Here is a 22477-nt window from a genome sequence, read left to right on the forward strand (position 1 = left end):
ACCTGTGGGATCCCACTCCAATTTCCCTTGAGAGTCCTTACCCTCACTAATCCCTTCTGAACCTACCAGTTCCTTCCCCTTCCAACCACTCCTCCTTTTTAAGCTTTTCACCACCTGCTGTGTGAGTCCCATCCAACTACTCCATTCCTTGACTCATTGGTGTAGCAACCCCCCCCCCCAACATACTGCTATACTGCAGTTAAGCTGTGAGACTTGCAGCTAGCAGTACTCACTACTCAGCACACGCACTCACATCATGATTACACAGCTGTGCCAGAGACACTGTCTCACTGACACCCAGGACGAGACACTCCCAGAAAGGCATGTATGTATGAGTACGGAGAGAGTGGTCGCAGTGGGGCTGCATGACTGACAGCTGAGCCTGTCTCGTCAGTGAGGTGACAAAATGCAAGATATAATTACCTAGCTAAATCAGGTGCTAATGCAATGTTACATGTATTAAATGAGCACCAAATATATTGATTATTAGATAGCAGCTCCTATGCGGCAACTAGATGCCTTAGACGATATAGATTGTTTAAGTTTCAATAGAGACATAAAAGAGCACTGATGGTATATAAATAAAAATATTTCTAATATTTATTAGAGTTCAACACAATAAAAACAGTTATGCTAATAATAACCAGATAATATGTAGCCACAATATTTCTGATTGTATATAAACTGTATACAGATTCAGCTGTAATCACTCATATTAGATCGATTGTATTTAAATGCAGCTGAATCAGCTGATATGTGCAGTACTGCGGTCCATTAATTAACATATTAGAGTGTAGGAGGACTCCAATTTATGTATATACCAGAGGGATCCCACGGTATGAAAGTGGATAATTTAAGTAGTTCAGTATCCTCACTTATAGGTCAGTGTTCTCACCCAATGTTGGTAAACTCCGCTGGTTCCCATCAATAGCAAAGTGCAGTGTGAGCTATAAGCGGCTGCAAGTATCCCTCACAGATGGACCAGAGGGAGATGCCACAAGCTCTGATGATCAGTCTGCAGACAGGGCGTCTCAGCACAGCGGAGGGCGGTAGAGTTCCGTCCCGTGTGACAGCAGTGAGGATCAATGAAATTGTTTATAGCAGGGTTAAACGAAGTGGATGAATCTCCTTCAATGGACCGACAGTAGCTACAACCCTCAACGCGTTTCTCCGCCACAGGCAAACGGCGGTTTCCTCAGGAGATATGAATACCCAATGAAGAAGTAAATGGGTATTTAAAACGTTTGTATCCAATTGGCTTTTGAGTGGTGATATGCACACCTGAGTGAATGCTCGGTGTCGCTTAATTTGTATAGAGTATATCCACATGATGTAATTAATACAGGTGCTCTTTTGTTAAAAAAAAGGAACTATACAGATAATATCAAGCTTAAAAATAAAATTAGTACTTATAGTACATAGTGGTGGGAAAACAAAGAACACACTAATCTCCATATATATGTATATACAGATAGAATTTCTAATGGACATACAGATACCTAATATGTTGCTTTATTAATTTGACATTAAATACGTCTTGCTTTCTAGAGATTATTTTTTATATATAGTTTGAATATTTATTCTCCTCTCTATTCCTTTGAAGGGGTTTCGTGTTTCAAGTTATTCCCACCACTTTCTGAAAACACATATATTCAATATAAAAAGGAATCTCTGAGGAGTATAACCATTAATTTAATTAGAAAGCTCCAAGAAACAAGTAATAACCCACCCAAAACATATCGGACCAAACAACTGTATTCAAAATAGTAAGAGAGAAAATATTCAAATAGATGTTCCTAAGATTTACAGATAATAATAATTAAACAGAAAAATCTTTTCTGAATCATCAGTCGTTGTGACAGACCAACTGAGTTAGCCATGTGCATCGTCATAATTAGTGTAAATGTTTTCGTTGAGACCTAAAGGGAACAAAGTATCTATCATACAAATCCAGTATGCTTCCCTCTTACAGAGGAGGTTATATCTATCCCCACCTCGGAATGTCTGTTTTATATGTTCAACTCCCTGTATGGACAGAACCCCCCAATCACCTCCATGGAGTGAGTAAACATGTCTAGGTACACGGTGTTTAGTTGACTTTTTAAGAATTAATCTTCTATGTTCTAAAAACCTAGAGAGCGTATTGTTCTACCGACATATTGGCAACCGCAAATGCAGGAGATTACATAAACCACAAATGTTGTCTGGAAGTTTATATTGCCCACTATATCGAAGTATTCTTTAGTTCTATATGATAAGAATTATGATCGTCAGTGAGGTGGATGGGGCATCCCATTCCCAGCCGGAACAGCACACTATATGTAAGAGCCGGAGCGGTGCAGGGCTACTGGCTGACAGCCTAGCATCTCGGTGCAGTGGCAGAAGTCTGTAAATGATGGGAAATAACATCTGGCCCATGGCTACTGTGAGGAAATGAGAGGTCTGTGACAATATAGCTATGCCTCATTTCTCATGTCAAATATGTACTTTTTATCCCCATATCCCTGTACATTCATCTGTTTCCTCATTCTCCATAACATGTCCATTACTGCTCACCCAGTATTGTTTAAATCAACCTTAATATTGTTAATATATGCAATTGTGTTGTTATCTGTTACCCTTTAGATAATGTATTCAAGTTAGACCTAGTTTTCTATTGTTTACTACCACCACAGTGGACACTCAAAGGGTGAGTCACATAAGGTACTATTGTCCCTTTTTGTTTACTCCCTATTGTCCAACAGTGAGCTGACCAGACATGGGCCCTCATTCCGAGTTGATCGCTCGCAAGGCGAATTTAGCAGAGTTGCTCACGCTAAGCCGCCGCCTACTGGGAGTGTATCTTAGCTTCTTAAAATTGCGAACGAAGTATTCGCAATATTGCGATCACAAACTACTTAGCAGTTTTAGAGTAGCTCCACACTTACTCTGCCTGTGCGATCAGTTCAGTGCTTGTCGTTCCTGGTTTGATGTCACAAACACACCCAGCGTTCGCTCAGACACTCCCCCGTTTCTCCGGCCACTCCTGCGTTTTTTCCGGAAACGGTAGCGTTTTCATCCACACGCCCATAAAACGCCGTGTTTCCGCCCAGTAACACCCATTTCCTGTCAATCACACTACGATCGCCGGAGCGAAGAAAAAGCCGTGAGTAAAAATCCAATCTTCATAGCAAAATTACTTGGCGCAGTCGCAGTGCGAACATTGCGCATGCGTACTAAGCGGATTTTCACTGCGATGCGATGAAAAAGAACGAGCGAACAACTCGGAATGAGGGCCATGGTTGCTCTCTGGCTGATGTAATCACCTTGATTAGAATATGTATTGTATTCCAATGCTGTAAGATCCTTAGACAAAGAAGTCACACACACCCCATGTAATATGAAGCTTCTGGGGGTATAAGTAGAGCTAACCAGAGAGCTGAAAGAGAGATTCTATGCTCCTTGACTAAGAAGTGATGTTCTGTCAGGAGTTTGTGGTGGGAATTGTCATGTGGAATTGGATTACAGAGGTGTGCTGAGCTGTTTATAGCCCATTCTGTTCAATACACCACTGTTGGTGTTTCATCTACCACTGTGCCTGAGTGATTTGGAACCCAGTATCTTCACAGCTACTATCGATGGTGGGTAACTACCTGGCTCTCTGCCTTTGATGGTAAAACCAGTTATCATCATGTATAGACCATCAATGATTCCTGATCATCAATGGTTGATGGCCAATCTTAGACCAGACCCTGAGAGACCACAGCCACCACCAGATCCACAATGTGTACCTAGAAGCTGCCACATCTGGCACTTTGTTACCCGCCATCAGATCTACCTTCTAGAGAGCCACCTCCACAGCTTTCCACATCTAAGCTGGCACTCTGCAGGTTTCCTTCACCACCAGCTTGGATAGCCTTTGCATCAGCATCCCGGCCAGCCACACACAGGTCCATGGAATCAGCATTATGATAACTTTTGACTCTTTATTTGCTGCAGCTGCTGTATAAATCCTGTGATTTCCTCCAGCTTATTAAACAGCTGCACCAGCTCCTCATTTCACGTAACTCCCAGCTGCTGCAACAGTTGTTTCTCCTGCAGGGTCCACAGGTTATCCACAGGATAACATTGGGATATGATGACACGACAGCGGATTTACACCAAACGGCCAAAGCTTTTGGCCTCCCAGCATGCAGCGGACCCATCCATATATCACCGCCTCCTCGCTCAGGCAAATCAGTTTTTTGTTTGGTGTGTCAGGAGCCAGATCGTGGTCAAGAGGGTTACTAGTTTTTAGCAGCCATAAGCTTTCTTTTATTTTTATAGTCTACTTTCCTTGAGTGATCTCTCTAAAAAGCATCTTACATGCACCTTAGAAGGAGTCGCTCCAACAATTCCCCGCTGAGTCGTGACAATGCTTACCCATGTGTACAGTGCTGTTTTGGGGAGCGTCTGTGTCGGATATACTAGCAAGTTCAGCAGAAGTTACCAGGCTGTGGCTGGAGCATGGGAAGAAGGTAAGGCATCGGATCTGCTTAGAAGGGCAACACGGACACAGCCGCACTGTTTTGATGGAGACTACCAAACAGTCACTGACGTGGCTGCCACCTAGGGTGCACCGTGCTAGGCCTTCACGATCATAGGCTCCAGAGGTAGTTTGAGGCCGTGATCCCTGGGATTGATGTCAGCAGTGGGGAGTCAGACACGCCCATGGTCGCCCCTCCCCCTGATTCATGACCAGTTTCCTCCGAGTCTCCCGCCATGAACCGTTTTCTGGCTTCTGTCTGAGACGCTGTGTATCTAAAAAGACCCAGTCGTAGCATAGGTGGCTGTGTGACTGTTGTGTCAGTGTTCTCTTGGGCGTCTGTGTTCACTGTAGGTTCACGGAGCGAGTGTGTACACTATTAGCATCTGGATCCATTCATCATTCGCTAACGTATATTGATCGGTCCTGGAAGCAGGGTGAGTCTCCCTGTATCACACTCTACTGAGCCGGGTAATACAGCAATAAGTCTCTATCTACCTTTTGAGTATGAATAGTTGGATAAGTGCCGGATGCATGTGAGTCTAATAATTATTACTGTTGTTTCTTTTGCTATGCGTCTGAATACGGTTAAACTCCTATATAAGGTAATAGTTACATAATTACATAATTAGTGAGGTTGAAAAGAGGCAAAATGCCCATTGGGTTCAACCTGTATTCTGTGATCAGCTGATCATATTATAATGTACCTGCTGATGTAATGGCTTAGTACCAATTGACAACAATGATTCTTACCACTCCCAGATTAATGTCACTGTGGTAAATGCTATAACCCTGGATACTCTTTCCAGTTAGAAATTTGTCTAATCGGTTTTTAAATACATTTACAGAGTCTGCCATTACTATCTTCTCCAGCAGGATGTTCCAAATTTTCATTGCCCTTACCGTGAAGAACCCTTTCCTACGTTGTATATGGAATTTTCTCTTCTTTAGCCTCAGCAAGAGCCCACGTGTCCTATACAGAGTTCTTTTAATACACGAATCCGCTGCTAGCTCCTTGTGCTGACCCTTTACATATTTGAAGATATTAATGTCTCCTCTTAGTCGCTGCGTACTCCAGAGACTCTAACCCTTTAATCAATTTAGTAGCCCACCTTTGAACCCTTTCTAGTTCTCTTATCTTTTTTATAATATGGTGCCCAAAATTGAACACAATATTGTGTTTTTTGTCCCAAAATGCACATTTAGCATTTTTCTATATTGAACCTCATTCCCCATTTAGACGCCCAGGCTTCTAGTTTAAATAAATCATTTTGTAGAGACTCCACATCGCTATCTGAATTAATTACCTTACACAGCTTAGAATCATCCACAAAGATTGACACTGTGCTTTCCAGGACTATTCCTAGATTGTTGATAAATATATTGATCAGTAGCGGGCCAAGTACGGACCCTTGTGGTATTCCGCTAACTACTGGTGCCCAGCTGGAGAACATCCCGTTGACCACTACTCATTGTGCTATGTTATCCAGCCAATTACCTATCCATGTACAAATAGTATATCCTAGACCAAGTTCCCTTAATTTGATGATCAGTCTCCTGTGAGGCACTGTTTCGAAGGCTTTTTCAAAATCTAAATACACCACATCCACTGCTTTTCCCTGATCAAGATTCTCGCTCACTTCTTCATAGAAGCTAATTAAGTTAGTTTGACATGATCTGACCCTTACAAACCCAGGCTGACTTTTGTTAATAATCTTATTAACCTGCAGATAATCCTCTATGCTATCCCTCAAGATACCTTCCAATAATTTGCCCACTATAGAGGTTAAGATAACTGGTCTATAATTACCAGGATTATTTTTAGTTCCCTTTTTAAATAAAGGCACTACCTCCGCTATGCGCCAATCCTTATGTACCTTGCCTGATCTGATTGAACCGTGAAAAATCAAGTATAGTGGTTTTGCTAGCTATGACCTAAACTCTGTAATAACCCTCAGATGAAAACCATCTGGCCTGGTGATTTATTAATCTTTATTTTGCTTAGTCTGTCAAGGACAACAAGTATCCAGCCAAGAGTCATTACCTTCACTATCTTTATGCACTACTTTCTCCGACTGATCCTCCCTGGTGAATACTGAGGGGGAAAAATTGTTCAGTATTTCCGCTTTTATTTTATCATCGTTTATCAAAGCTCCCAATTCATCTTTTAATGGGCCTACATTCTCCTTCTTTAACCTTTTACTGTTTATGCATTTATAAAACTTTTTAGGATTGCTTTTACTCTCTATAGAGATTTGCTTTTCGTTTACAATTTTTGCTGCGATTATTACTTTTTTGCATTTTTTATTGCATTCCTTGTAATACTGGAATGACTCCTCCATTAGATTTAAATGTTTTGAAAGCACGCCTCTTTTTAGCCATTGCTTCTTTGACCCCCTTATTAAGCCACATTGGTTTGTTTTTAGTACTCCTGTGTTTACTGCTCATGGGAATGAATTTGTGAATATGCTCATGGGAATGAATTTGCGAAAATTGCTGTCAAGCAACCCTTTTAAAGCTACCCACATTTCTGATGTGTCTTTATCATGAAACAAAACATCCCAGTCAATCTCGTTTAGTGCCTGTCTCAGCATATTGAAATTAGCTTTTCTAAGGTTAAATGTTTTAGTTGTTCCCTTATAGCTATGTTTCTTGAAACTGATGTCGAATGTGATCATATAGTGGTCACTGTTCCCCAAGGTCTCCCCAACTTTAGTGTTTGATATAATGTCCACATTATTGGTAATAACTAGGTCCAGAATAGTTTTACCTCTAGTTGGGTCCTCGACTAATTGAGTTAAGTATTGATCCTTTAATGTATTTAAGAACATGCTGCCCCTAGTTTTTACACATGAATCGTTACTCCAATTTATATCAGGATAGTTACAATCCCCTAACACTAGGATGTCCACCATTCCCGCAGCTTTTTCAATTTGGTGTAAGAGTTGTTCCTCGTCATATACACTAATATCTGGTTGCTGGTAGCACGTGCCAATGACTAGTTTCTTTGCCTCTGTGCCCCCACTTGTGATCTCACCCCATAGCGAATCCATGTTATCTCCAGCCTCCCCGTAAATACCCTCTATTAAGTTTGGTTTTAGAGATGGTTTAACAAAGAGACATACCTCTCCTCCCCTTTTGGTAGCCCTGTCCCTCCCGAAAAGAGAATATCCCTCCAAATCCGCAACCCAGTCGTGATAGTCGTCCCACCATGTTTCCGTAATACCTATAATATCATACCGAGACTTTGATACAAGCCATTCCAATTCCCCCATATTACCCGATAGGCTTCTTGCGTTCACAAGCATACATCTTAGCTTAGCCTCTCCATTGCCCGTTTGTTTTAGTAGTATCTTATCTATATTTACAAGAGCCTTTCTAGACTCACCCTTACTGACTGTTATTCTCCTCCCTCCCTTTCCACCCATCATGCTTAATACAGCCTTCCTCACTACTATCTCTATCTGACCTATTAAGACTTTTTAAACCCCCTCCCTGATGTTATTATCCTCCCTTATGCTAAGCTATGCATATTATTTTCTATATACCGTATTGCTAAGCCATATTCATCATTAGGCAATAAATTGGGAATATCGTGGGTAATACCTGTGTCATTATTTCTGGTGTCAATACCCATGCAAATATCCTTGCCATCTGATCTTATGCCCCCCCCCCTTCTCCACTCCCAAATTGTTCACTACCCCCATCCTTACTGCTCTCCCTAATTAACCTGTAGTTTCTAGCTAAACCCTCCCCCAGGCTCCTAGTTTAAAAACTCCATCCTTCTAACCATCCTGCCCCCCAGCACCGCAGACCCCTCCTCATTCATTTGCAATCCATCACGACAAAGATGGCGCCTGACTGAAAAGTCCACCCAGTGTTCCAGGAACACAAACCCTTCCTTCCTACACCAGTCTCTAAGCCCCACATTTACCTCCCTAATCTCCCTCTGCCTCCCTGGGCTAGCTCGTGGCACTGGTAATATTTTGGAGAATATTACCCTAGATGTCCTTGCCTTAAGTTTCTTGCCTAAGTCCCTATAGTCTTTCTTATGGACATCCCACCTACCACTAACTTTGTCATTGGTGCCAACATGCACCAAGACTGCTGTGTTTTTACCAGCCCCTCCCAACAATCTACCCTGTCCGCGATGTGCCGTACCTGAGCACCCGGAAGTCAACAGACTGTACGGCGATCACTGTCCCGGTAGTAGATTGCCCTGTCTTCCTGATAATAGAATCCCCTACCACCACAATCTGACTAGGTACCTCACTATCTTTTTTCCCATCTGCACCGGAGGGACCGCTCCTCTGGTTGCTAGGGGAAACCGTCTCCTCCGGTTCCGTCATTTCCTCACTGCCATTCTCAGACTGTTCGTCTAATCAGATGAATTTATTGGGCTTTGGCAGATCGGAGATGTCCTGTCTTCCCCTCCCCCTCTTCTTCTTCCTTCTGTGACCCAGCTGTCTACCTGTTCTTCCTCATCTACCATTGAACCACCCTACAACTCCTCCACCAGTCTAAACTTTGCTTGGGATTGTGAAAGCTCCATAGTCGCGTAACGGTCCGCTCTAGATCAGTTACCTGGGCTTCCAGCGCAGCCGTACGGTCACATCTCGCACAGATGTACCCACACTCGGACTGTGGTGTCAGGTGCGCATACATCATGCACGACACGCATTGAGTGAGATTACCAATCTCGGCCACACCCATTTTTTAATTAGTGGTAACTCCCTGTTACTTTCAGAAAATCAAAAAGAGGGGGACAATGAATATACAAGGAATATATAAGGAACAATAAATAAAATAAAGGAATAAGGGACAATAAATAAATAAATAAATATATAAATAAATGGATAGGATAAGGATAAATTTAGTACAGATACAGGCACTCAACAATAAAATGCAGTAATGGACACAGGAAGACAATCCGTTATACAATACAGTGGGAAAAGCTAATAGGGAAAGTTAATACTTATCTGCTCCACTGATCTGTGCACAGAAGTTGTTTTTCCCGGCTGCAGGCTCCCTTCCCCATCGGCTGTTTGCTCCCTCCAGCCGCTGCTTCCACCTGGCTGCTGGCTTCCTCCTTGCTGCCGGCTTCTGACTTCCCCGGCTTGCGGCTCTAGCACCTTGCCGCTCCGTCCTCGTGTGTGCGCGCCCAATGTCACTTCCGGTTCCAGTCGCTCGATACTCTCTCTCAGTAATAGGTTTCTCCTACATACTTGAAATGTATTTGTAGTTGATTACGTGCTTCTATTGCTTATTATACTAATGTATAACCTGTGACTGCTGAATTTACTATAATTTTGTCAATTTTTTCTGTCTAGTCCGATCTTCAATGCTTGTACAAAGCAGGGTAGGGTCAGATTTTATCACTTTAACAAAATTTAAAGTGATTACAGTCACAAATTGTGTAGTACACTGTGCAAGTGTCTGATTATTTATCATGTCTAAGAGCGGCAAGGGTGAGGAAAATACACTCACAGCAGCACCAATACTCATATCATGTTTGTCAAAGCTGGGCTGACCTCTCAGGATCTGGTTCAGAAAAATTGTTTTATCTTTCAACAAAGTCTTGAAAAATCCAAGGAGGACACAGGTGCAAGTTGAACCCTTACATGCAGCATTCCACCTGGGGATTATCACATCCAGCAGGGGAAGCAGCAGCCTCTCCAAAAAAAAAGTCAGTCAAAAACAAGCTGAAAGGCTAGTGGTAAGTAAATCACAGACATGAAACAACATCTTCACAGTCTACACATGCTTCAGATGAGGATTCGTTGGAGAATGAATACTCATTACAGTCTGGTTCTGCATACAAAGATGAGGAAGGAGGTCTCAGCTCAGTGGACATATCTGAGTTAATTAATGCAATGAAAGCATTCTATCCTTAGAAGAATCAGCAGTGCCTGTGTTACAATCCAAGTCACCTGTGTTTAAATGTCCCAAAACAGTCAGGACTGAGTTTCCTGGGTCAGAACAACTGAAGGAAATTATGGAAGAGGCGTGGGCTATTCCCAGTAAGAAATTTAGAATTCCAAGGAAATGGAATTCCAATTATCCTCTTCCGGCTGAGGACTGTTTAAACAGGGAGGTGGCCCCCAAAGTAGATACGCATGTCATTCGATTAGTGGGAATATCTACATTACCTCTGCCTTCAACATCATTAAATGATGTCATGGATAGGAGAGTTGATGGTTTTCGGAATAAAAAAACATTTTTTCCCTATCTGGGGCAATCATAAGACCAGTCATGGCTTCATCCTGGCTGGCAAAAGCAGTGGCTGCCAGGGCTGATGCATTGGAAGGGGATCTTTCAATTGCATCTAGAGAGCAGAAATCTCATGTAGCAGATATCAAACAGGCTGCAATGTTCTTGGAAGAAGCTGCCTTGGATATGGGTACTATTGCCTCTCAGGCATCAGCTTCAGCAGTAGCCGCTCACAGAGTGGTTTGGCTACGTACATGGAAAGCTGATTCAGAATCCAAAAAGGTTTTGGAGTCTTTATCTTTTACTGGAGATATTCTTTTTGGTAAAAAATTAACCAGTATCTTGGAGTCAGAAGCAGACTCCAAAAATGTGAAGTTTCCTTCCACACACAAATTCAAGCCTAAAGTTCCAGCTTTTCAGCCCTTTCCGTCTCAAGGGAAAACAAAAGGAAAAGGAGATGGAAACAGTCCCAATACAAGAAGTCTGGTGTTAAAGCCGAATTATAATAATAATAAATGAGAGTTCTCCATTGTGATGATATTCAGCATATAGAATTTATTACCAAAGAGGGAACCACACCCAATATTCTGCGCAGAGGAGCCTGGACCAAGACAGAATTCATCAATGAGCCTGTGTCTTTAGAACACTGACTTTACATTATTTATACCATAACACTATACAATTATTCAGAGCTTATTTTTTTAATAGTTTTTTTTTTTTCAAATATATTTATTGGATTTTTTCCTGAGAAGACACTGAGACAGTTCTCACAAAATGTACATAGGGAAACAATACAGCAACTCGTGAAAGAGGCAAAAGAGGAATTATGAATACATCAAAGTAGCATACCATAAAGCGCTGCTTCTAATACATTATGGCCCTCATTCCGAGTTGTTCGCTCGCTAGCTGCTTTTAGCAGCATTGCACACACTAGGCCGCCGTCCTCTGGGAGTGTATCTTAGTTTAGTAGAATAGCGAACGAAAGATTAGCAGAATTGCTACTATATAATTCTTAGCAGTTTCTGAGTAGCTCCAGACCTACTCACAGATAACGATCAGTTCAGTCAGTTTCGTTCCAGGTTTGATGTCACAAACACAGCCTGCGTTCGTCCAGTCACTCCCCCGTTTCTCCTGCCACTCCCGCGTTTTTGCTTGGCACGCCTGCGTTTTTCCGGCAATGCAGTGAAAACGCGGAGTTTCCGCCAAGAAACACCCACTTCCTGTCAATCACACTACGAACACTTCAGCGTGGAAAAACCGTAGTTCGCTCGTGAGTAAATCTACTAAGTTCTTAGTAAAATTACTAAGCGCATGCTCTCTGCATACCATGCGCATGCGCATTTTCCATCTATTCGCTGCATTGTGAAAATCGGCAATGAGTGACAACTCAGAATGAGCACCAATATTCGTGTATCCCAGTAGGTATATTGATCCCCATGTAACAAAAGTACATTATCTAATAAAATCCATATTTGTCTCATATCACTGGTTATTTTCTAATAGAAACATACAAGAACAGTAACCATACAAATACAAAAGTAATTAACAAGATTATGAAGAAAAGGAAGAAAAGAGGGGGGGGGGGTGATTAAGTGCATACAATAATCATCTGATCCGGTGGTGAATAAACAATATTGTCTACCTAGTAGTGGTGGAATAATACTTAGCACCATAAGTAGAACTCAGGTTAACTATATAAAGGAGAATCCTCACATATCCGACCCATTCAGTGTCCAGAGACATTAAGTATCAGACCCTCTATACACCGATACGCCCACCAATTTGTTTTGTCAAATAGTTTAAACATCCGTGTTTGGGTAGCTTCATCTAGGGTGTCAATATATGGACCTCATTTTCTGTAAAATGAAATAGCCCCTTTTTCTAGGTCAGGTAAAGCTGTTTGTGTATCCATATATCTAGTTTTCAAGAGCAAGGGCCCTCATTCCGAGTCGTTCGCTCTGTAAAAATCTTTGCATCGCAGCGATTTTCCGCTTAGTGCGCATGCGCAATGTTCGCACTGCGACTGCGCCAAGTAAATATGCTATGCAGTTAGGAATTTTACTCACGGCTTTTTCATCGCTCTGGTGATCGTAATGTGATTGACAGGAAATGGGTGTTACTGGGCGGAAACAGGCCGTTTTATGGGCGTGTGGGAAAAAACGCTACAGTTTCCGGAAAAAACACGGGAGTGGCCGGAGAAACGGAGGAGTATCTGGGCGAACGCTGGGTGTGTTTGTGACGTCAAACCAGGAACGACAAGCACTGAACTGATCGCAGATGCCGAGTAAGTCTGAAGCTACTCTGAAACTGCGACGAGGTGTGTAATCGCAATATTGCGAATACTTTGTTCGCAATTTTAAGATGCAAAGATTCACTCCCAGTAGGCGGCGGCTTAGCGTGTGCAACTCTGCTAAAATCGCCTTGCGAGCGAACAACTCGGAATGAGGGCCCACGTCTTAAGTTCTGCTACAAAAGGAGAAGCCTTTGTGATCCAATATGACAGAATTATTTTCTTCTCAATAGTAATTATATTGACCATTACAGGCCCCATTGTCTTTGACATGCCCTCAGCAACCCATTCAGTATAATTAGCAAAAAGTAAATGCAATGGCAATAAAGATAAATTAAGCCAAAAAGTACTATTTATAAAACTTAAGACTTTATTCCAAAATTTCTTTATGACGCCACATCCCCAAATCTGATGTGTAGACAATGAACATCGGAGTCAGGGTGGAATTTATAGTAAATTTATAGTAAATAGCTTGAGAGGCATAGGCTCTGTGTACCATCTTAAAATGTTTTTAAGTGTTTCATGGTCATTCATTTTTTTGTATGGAACAGACTTAAGAAGATCAATAATTATCGATAACGAATCTGGGACAGATTTGGCGACAGAAGGCGGGGACAATGAGTGAACATAATGCCTAATTTGGAAGTATGCAAAAGAAGTGTTGGCTGCAAGTCCATATTTCTCTTTTAATTCTAGGTGGTCATACATCCTACCCCTTGGATCAAAGACATCCGCTGTAGAGTGTATGCCTCTGTGTCTGAGGAGTGTAGTCTCTGTCATACCAGGCAGAAACATCAGGTTTCCCCATGATGCAATATTTTTAGAATAACCTGAGTGTCTGCCAAATTTTTTGTTGATCACCTGCCATACTCTGTGTCAGAAAATAACGGATTCACCAAGCATTGAGGAGGTAGGTGAGTTCTAGGGGTGTGAAGCAAAGCATTTGGGGAGTATGGCGCTAATAATGCGCAGTCCAATTCATACAGGACAAAACGCTCATATAACCAGTCTACAATATAGCGGAAGAAATAGGCTTGGGAATACAACTTAAAATCTGGGAGACCCAGTCCCCCTTGTTTCCATTTGACACACATTTTGGTTCTCGCCACTCTAGGTTTCCCTCCCCTCCATAAAAATCTACCAAGCATGGATTCAAGCCACCATACATCTGCATTACATAGCATAATTGGCAACAGCTGCATAGTCTAGGAGATCTTAGGAAAATATGACAGACTTAATCACTGCAACCCTGCCAAATAGTGAGAGGGGCAACAAGTGCCAGGCCTCAAGTCATTTAGAAACAGCCAAAACAAGCGGGGAGAAATTGACTTTATACAAAGAAGACAAGGTCATCGGTATATGCATCCCAAAATATTTAAAATGAGTCCGCACTATCTTAATAGGTCCAAGATCATTTATACTGGAGAGGAAGGAAAGATTCCCAGATAGTGGCATTATCTCAGACTTATCTTTATTTATCCTATAGCCAGATAATATTCCAAACCTATCAATTATGTCAAAAACAATTGGCAGCGAGTGAGAGGGGTCAGAGGGAAAAAGCAACATATCGTCAGCAAATAAAGCTACACGCAGATCTATATCTCCTATCACTATACCTTGAAATAAAGGGGATTGACGCAAAGAAAGGGTCAGAGGTTCCAACGCCAGCACGAAAAGCAGTGGGGACAGTGGGCAACCCCGTCTAGTACCCCGTTTAATGTTGAACGGTTGTGATAGATAATTGCATGATATCTGCGTACGAGGGTCAGTATATAATGTGGATATATATCCTATAAACTCAGCAGGGAATCCAAATTTCGACACAGTGTCATAGAGATGATCCCACAGCACCATGTCGAATGCCTTCTCAGCATCCAAGGACACTATCGCTCTATCATCCTTAACATCAGGTCGGGAGGAGTCGTAAATTGCCGATAATACTCGTCTAATATTTGTTGTAGAAGTTCTACCCATTATGAACCCAGTTTGGTCACTGTGTATAATTCCCGGGAGAATCTGCTTCAGGCGAGTGGCTAAAATTTTTGTGAGTCATTTATAGTCGGTATTAAGTAGGGAAATGGGCCTATACGACCCCGGATTACTGAGGTCCTGACCTGGTTTTGACAACACTTTGATTATGGCAGAGTTAAAGTGTAAAGGCATCTGACCGGAGCTCAATATAACATTAAACAATGTCATGAGTACTGGTGTAATACGTTCATCAAGGAGTTTGTAATATTCAGCCGTGAGGCCATCCGGGCAAGGGGCTTTTCCCAATTTTAAAAGTCTAATTGCCTGATAGACCTCCGCTTCCGTAATCGGAGAGATTAGGGATATCACCGCCAAATCTGGTAACTGGGGAACATCCAATCTCTCCCCAAATTACTGCACAGTTGCAACAGAGGGTCTGCTGTCTGTGCATGCATAAAGTTTCCCATAAAAGTCTTGCATGACCTCAGCAATCTGTGCACTAGAGGTAGTCTTTTTACCATCAGGCAATCTTAAAGGATGAACCATCATGGGGGGATTTTGGCCTCTTAACAAGTTGGAAAGTAGCTTACCCGTTTTATTACCAAATTTAAAGTGGCTGGCATCTTTTTTGAAAGAATAAACCCCCTCCAACTTAGTAACTATTGCTATAAAATGTGTCTTTGCCCCGAGATACGTTTGTTTCGTGGCAGCGGTCTGATGTGTTTCATTGGTATGGTAAGTAGACATTAATTTCTGCTGCACCTCAATATACTCCTGGGACAGAACCTTCCTCTTAGCTGCTGCATAATATATTATAGTCCCCCTAAGAACTTCTTTTAAAGCTTGCCAATAAATTGCCAGGTTGTCCTCTAGCATGTCAGAGTTGTGCATTTTATAAGATTCCCATGCCCCCACCACATTATCCTGAAACTCTGACATAAATGATAAACCAGTGGGATATCTCCATTGTCTATATGGACCATTGTCAATCCCCGACGGCAATATAGCCCATAATAAAGCATGATCTGATAGACATATCGGTTCCATCTCCACCTGTTTCAGTTTGGGAAATAAAGAAGTAGATGCCATGATATAATCTTTCCTGGAGAAGGTATGATATGCTGTGGAAAGACAGGAAAATACCTTTTCAGTCGGATGGAAGGAGCGCCATGCATCTAGTAGCTGCATCCGTCTCATGAAGGCAGGAATACCTAACCTCGGGAGGCGTCGGCATCTACTCGGCACAATCTGTCTGTCTAATGAGGATGAAGAAATCAGATTGAAATCACCACAGACTAAATTAGGCTGATTGCCAAACAATTGTAGTTCTGCTGTAAGTAATTGGAAGAAGTTTACAGAATATACATTAGGAACGTACACAGCATATTGTAGATATCTAGTACCAGCTACTTTTGCATCACAGACACAATATCGACCTTCAGGATCAGCTTTAGTTGTAAACCCTTCATATGAGATCTTTCTCTTAATATTGCCACTCCTCTCTTCTTTGATGTGTATGAAGCTGAGCCGAGTATCGTCCAGCCCAGCATATTACACCGAATAACATTGTACTCAAGTAAGTGCGTTTCCTGAAGAAACATTAAATCAATTTTTTGTTTGTTGATATATAATAATATTTTCCTACGTTTTTGTGGAGTATTTGCTCCCCCTATGTTCCATGAACCAATTGTAAGAACTGTCATTGCAACAGAGTAAGAGTGTAATAAGGCAGTAATACATATAAAAACCTTAACAATAAATGTACGCATATCGTATCCATAAAATAATCACCACCGGATCACCAGGGATCAGTGAGAGAGGGTGGGAAAAGGAAAGAAAAAGGTCATAAAAAATAACATGAAAAGAAAAACAAACAACAAACATAGAACCTGCATGTCTCCTGGCAGGGGCAACAGAGGGCCCATTGAGGTCCAATGGAACCCCTGAAACAGCGCAATACAGAATTCCCAGGATCACCAGCAACATAGCTAGCAATACTCAGCGCGAAAGGCCTCTCATCCGGCCACACACCGCCAAAACATTATAAATAACATCAGGCCAAACCCAACCCCAAATATGTATTAAAACTCAGTCTTCCCCCGCATCAGAGGGTACGTTATCATGACGTAATTCTTTATCAGCTTGCTGAAGGTATGCATCTGCATCCTGCACAGTGGAAAAGACAACATGTGAATTTCCGTCATACAAGTGTAGACGCGCAGGATAAAGCAACGCGAACTTCCGTCCTTTTGCCACTAATTGGGAACACAACGATGAGAATTCCTTTCTAGCCCTACTCAGCTCAGCCGAATATTCCTGGAAAAGCATTATCTTTTGGCCTTGCCACATAAGGCCACGATGATGTCGAGAGGCTGACCAAATGGCATCTTTATGTAGATAGTTAAGTGTCTTAAATATGACCACTCGGGGTCTAGAATCAGGTTTTCGCTCTGGACCAATCCTGTGCGCGCGTTCTATCACCATATCAGTACAGGATTCAGCAATATTCAGAAGTGAAGGTAAGGTAACTTTGAAGAAATTTATCAACTCTGCGCCTTTAAGAGATTCTGGTATGCCTACCAGCCTCAGACTCTCTGATTATTACGAAGTGATCAATTCTCAAGATCGTCGATCTTTATTCAAATCTGCTGCTGTGCTTTAGCTTGATTAGCATAAGAGACTTGCAAATCAGAAACATCACCACATAAAGCACCAACTTGGCATTCACACTTATGAATCCGCTTTGTAAGAGAATCAATCCACGTGGCTATATCAGCTGTCTGTGCAGCCAAAAGGGGGGCTATAGCAGCCCGTATTGCAGCTACCATATCTCCATATGTCACTGGCGTGGTGGGTGTTGGGAGAGTAGTGTCCATGTGCAGGGTATGTATAGTGGGTGAAGGTGCAGCATACTCACTCCCTGACATCTCCAGCGACCTCTCTGAGCCCAGAGGGGAGGCACAGGCACTTCCAGATTTTTCCCTGGGAGTGGGAGTCTCTGCTGCACCCAGTGTCTGTGCGGGCACCATCTTGGATTCCCCTCTCCCATTCTTTTTATTCTTATTGCGGGGCATGGAGGCGCAGAGAAACTTCTTCATGCGGTTCCCCTTGCTCAACGGGGGTTCCGCTGCAGGAGGAGGCGGTTTGTGGAGGCTCTAAGAGCTAAGAAATAGCGGTCGGCGGTGGCGTGTGGCAGGAGCTGACCCGCTCCGCCTCTCACATGCCGGAGCCGGAAGCGGAAGTCCTGGACCCCTGAATTTTTAAGCATACAGGGCCAGTGTAATATTATTTAAACAGTGTAATAATGTGTAATGGACATTACAGTGTGTAATAATGTGTAATGGGCATTACGCTGTGTAATAATGTGTAATGGGCATTACGCTGTGTAATAATGTGTAATGGGCATTACGCTGTGTAATAATGTGTAATGGGCATTACGGTGTGTAATAATGTGTAATGGGCATTACGGTGTGTAATAATGTGTAATGGGCATTACGGTGTGTAATAATGTGTAATGCGCATTACACTGTGTAATAATGTGTAATGGGCATTACGGTGTGTAATGATGTGTAATGAACAGTACGGTATCTAATAATGTGTAATAGGTATTACGGATGTGTAATAATGTGTAATGGGCATTAGTGTGTAATAACGTGTAATGGGCATTACGGTGTGTAATAATGTGTAATTGGCATAAAGGTGTGTAATAATGTGTAATGGGCATTACGGTGTGTAATAATGTGTAATGAACAGTACGGTATCTAATAATGTGTAATAGGTATTACGGATGTGTAATAATGTGTAATGGGCATTACGGTGTGTAATAATGTGTAATGGGCATTACGGTGTGTAATAATGTGTAATGGGCATTACGCTGTGTAATAATGTGTAATGGGCATTACGGTGTGCAGCATAATGTAAAATAGCCATTACAGTTTGTTATAATGTGTAATGGGTATTACGGATGTGTAATAATGTGTAATGGGCATTAGTGTGTAATATCGTTTAATGGGCATTACGGTGTGTAATAATGTGTAATGGGCATTACGGTGTGTAATAATGTGTAATGAACAGTACGGTATCTAATAATGTGTAATAGGTATTACGGATGTGTAATAATGTGTAATGGGCATTAGTGTGTAATAACGTGTAATGGGCATTATGGTGTGTAATAATGTGTAATGGGCATAAAGGTGTGTAATAATGTGTAATGGGCATTACGCTGTATAATAATGTGTAATGGGCATTACGGTGTGCAGCATAATATAAAATAGCCATTACAGTTTGTTATAATGTGTAATGGGTATTACGGATGTGTAATAATGTGTAATGGGCATTAGTGTGTAATAACGTTTAATGGGCATTACGGTGTGTAATAATGTGTAATGGGCATAAAGGTGTGTAATAACGTGTAATGGGCATTACAGTGTGTAATAATGTGTAATGGGCATTACAGTGTATAATAATGTGTAATGGGCTTGAGTAAGAAATAGGTCGCGCTATAGAGCCAATTAATTGTTCCACACCATTCTCAATTGTAAATATTTATTTCAAACATATAACCATATAAAAATATTTTTCTCTTGTGATATTTAAGATCTGGTGTGGTCACAACACCCTCAACTACATAACAATTAAAAAGAGACAATTCTCATCATAAAAATAAGTGTGCTGAATAGTAAAGTGTCCAGACTGGCAAAAATGATGCCACAAGTTCAGTCAGTAATAGGATCCTCCGTGTTAAATTGCACCCAATAATAGAGTCCGGAGGACACTGGTATTTTTGTCCAAAAGCTATGCACCACAAATGTAAGGAGTCACAGGTACCTTTGCTCACTCTGTCCCTTGTGCTTATAATACGGGACCTGTTTGCCAGTTCGAGGAGCTTTAAGTGCAGCCCGAGCGTCCCCGGGATTGCACGATGTAATCAACGACTGTTACCTGTGAATCGTACCAGTGTGGTGCAAATGAGTTGGCAGCTTCTATCTGTGTGGCAGGATGAATCACACTGATGGGAGGTTTCCGTACGGGCAGCCCGACAGTTCCAACGAGCGGGCTATCACTGTTGCTAAACCCCGCTCGAGCGGTCAGCCGCACAGCCACTCCGGCTTCCAGAAACCACTGTTTTCTCCGGCACTGAGTGGAGGTAGCTTCCACGGTTTGCTGGTAACAGGTGCCAAGTGTTCTGGAAATGCCGGGCAGAGTTCTGAACTATTCAGCAATCACTTAATCAGGGAGTCCTAGATGCGTTTCGTAACATCCAGTTACTTCTTCCATAGGCGGTCATTATATTTGACAAACCAGATACTGCTGATTTCACAGTTGAAAATTAAAATTAGCACCTATATCATACATAGCTTATAAATATAAGTCAGTGGCAACCAAGTATCTTACTGCTCATGATGTTACAGAGCAATAGATATTTTGGTGGTAAATCATTACAGTAAACCAACAAAGTTTAGAGAAAAAACAGGAAAAACTGAGTATAAAAGATGGTTAGATATACATAAATATGATTAGCACGTATTCCTAAGTGTTGAAAAATGCTGCAGAATCTCAATTAATGCTTAAATATCTCTAGCATCATATAATTTGGAATACCACACAAAAAAACAATTGATTATGGAGATAAGCATATAAATGAAGGAAATTATTTCCAAGATGTGGTCCAAGTGGGCGCTTACTGGACCGGTGTTCCCTTTGGTGGGTGTGGGCTGCGCAGTCCCACAAATCCCACTATCCACACGGACCATTTCACCTATAGGTAGGCTTGTTCACTGGACCAGTGAAATGTTACTGTCTAGTCATTTTTTACGAAAGAGTGCCCCAGCTTAGAGTCTTTCTCCTCTGTTTTTCCCGTTCATGTACCTTACTGACTCAGACCATTATCCATTAGTGGTTATTGTCTGTAAGCTTAGCCTGTTGCGGAACTACCCCCATAGTACTGAGCACCCCCATAATCAACACAGGCTTAATAGCCTGAGAGCTGCTTGCTGCATTAAAATGCAGCTTAGTTATGGGGCCTCCCCTCTCCCTGTGATCTCCCCCTTCACTGGTGGAACGCAGCAGCAGTGAGAGCTATCCACAGTCAGCCTCCCCTCTCTCCCCTGTGTGAAGACAGAGCCGCAGCACCCACTGTTTGCAGCTCTGGAGATCTGGAGGGTAGCGGTTAGCAGAAGCAAACCGTGCGAGGGAGGCGGAGCGGCAGTGGGCAGGGAACCAAAGGCAGGGGAACAGCAGCGGCTTTGTGCCCAGTGGCAGCTGCTGGGCAGGCTGTGGCTGGGCGGGGCAGCAAGGGGACACACATAAAATAAAACATAGTCCCTACATGGTGGGCAGCAGAGTGAGCTGACCGCCCCTCACCCTCAGTAAGACAAAGCAAGGGAGTGGCAGCAGCGTGAGCTGCCTGCCCGCTCATTACCTGAGATTAGTGGAGACTATGGCCCTCATTCCAAGTTGTTAGCTCGCAAGCTGCTTTTAGAAGCTTTGCACACGCTAAGCCGCCGCCTACTGGGAGTGTATCTTAGCATAGTAAAATTGCGAACAAAAGATTCTCAAAATTGTGAATACACACTTCTTAGCAGTTTCTGAGTAGCTCCACACTTACTCGGTATCTGCGATCAGTTCAGTGCTTGTCGTTCCTGGTTTGACATCACAAACACACCCAGCGTTCGTCCAGACACTCCTCCGTTTCTTCAGCCACTCCCGCGTTTTTCCCAGAAACTGTAGTGTTTTTCCGCACACACCCATAAAACGTCCTGTTTCCCCCCAGAAACACCCACTTCCTGTCAATCACACTCCGATCACCAGAACGAAGAAAATACCTCGTAATGCCGTGAGTAAAATACCTAACTTCTTAGCAAATTTACTTGGCGCAGTCGCAGTGCGGACATTGCGCATGCGCATTAGCGACTTATCGCTCCGTTGCGAGAAAAAAATAACGAGCGAACAACTCGGAATGACCACCCATGACGGGGCTTCTCTTCACAAGCTCTGTCCAGCTCCTTTGGCAGTCCCAGGCTGCAATCAGCTTAGCTGAGTTTGGTCTATGGCGGTGCTCCTCTCCTGAGCGCCAACAAGCCAATTGCTGCAGGCAGCACCAACAATTGCGGACCCAAGCTTCTTAATAGGCTGGGAAGGGATTGAGTGTAAAGAAGAAAAAATCTTTCAAAAATAGAAGAGACTTGTGGAGAATCCTCCACGTGTGCCATTCTCTGTGAGGCACAAAAAGCACACTGGTCCTTTGGGAGTATGGAAGGGGTGGAGGGTTACTAATTTAAATATTTAAATGTGCCTGTCCCTACTAACGCCCCATCCATATCCCAAGAGTACTCCAGTGACCCCTAGTGGATGAAAAAGAAATTAAAATTATGGTTTAAACATTAAAAAAGCATTTCAATATTTAATCAACACCAGTAGTGTTTTTCTTGTCAACATATATATATATATTGTCTATATTAACAATGTGGTAATGTGTTTGACATTTTTTTTTTGAGTGTTTT

The 22477-nt window shown here is 42.4% G+C and overlaps 1 protein-coding gene across 1 annotated transcript in view; it reads right to left on the reverse strand.

Annotated features, from left to right (window-relative positions):
* The window catches only part of LOC134983892 (oocyte zinc finger protein XlCOF22-like), a 630483-nt gene that overhangs the window by 196535 nt on the left and 411471 nt on the right, over positions 1-22477 (reverse strand). The window lies entirely within an intron of this gene.

This window comes from Pseudophryne corroboree (assembly GCF_028390025.1).
Source record: "Pseudophryne corroboree isolate aPseCor3 chromosome 3 unlocalized genomic scaffold, aPseCor3.hap2 SUPER_3_unloc_28, whole genome shotgun sequence".
Taxonomy (NCBI): Eukaryota; Metazoa; Chordata; class Amphibia; order Anura; family Myobatrachidae; genus Pseudophryne; species Pseudophryne corroboree.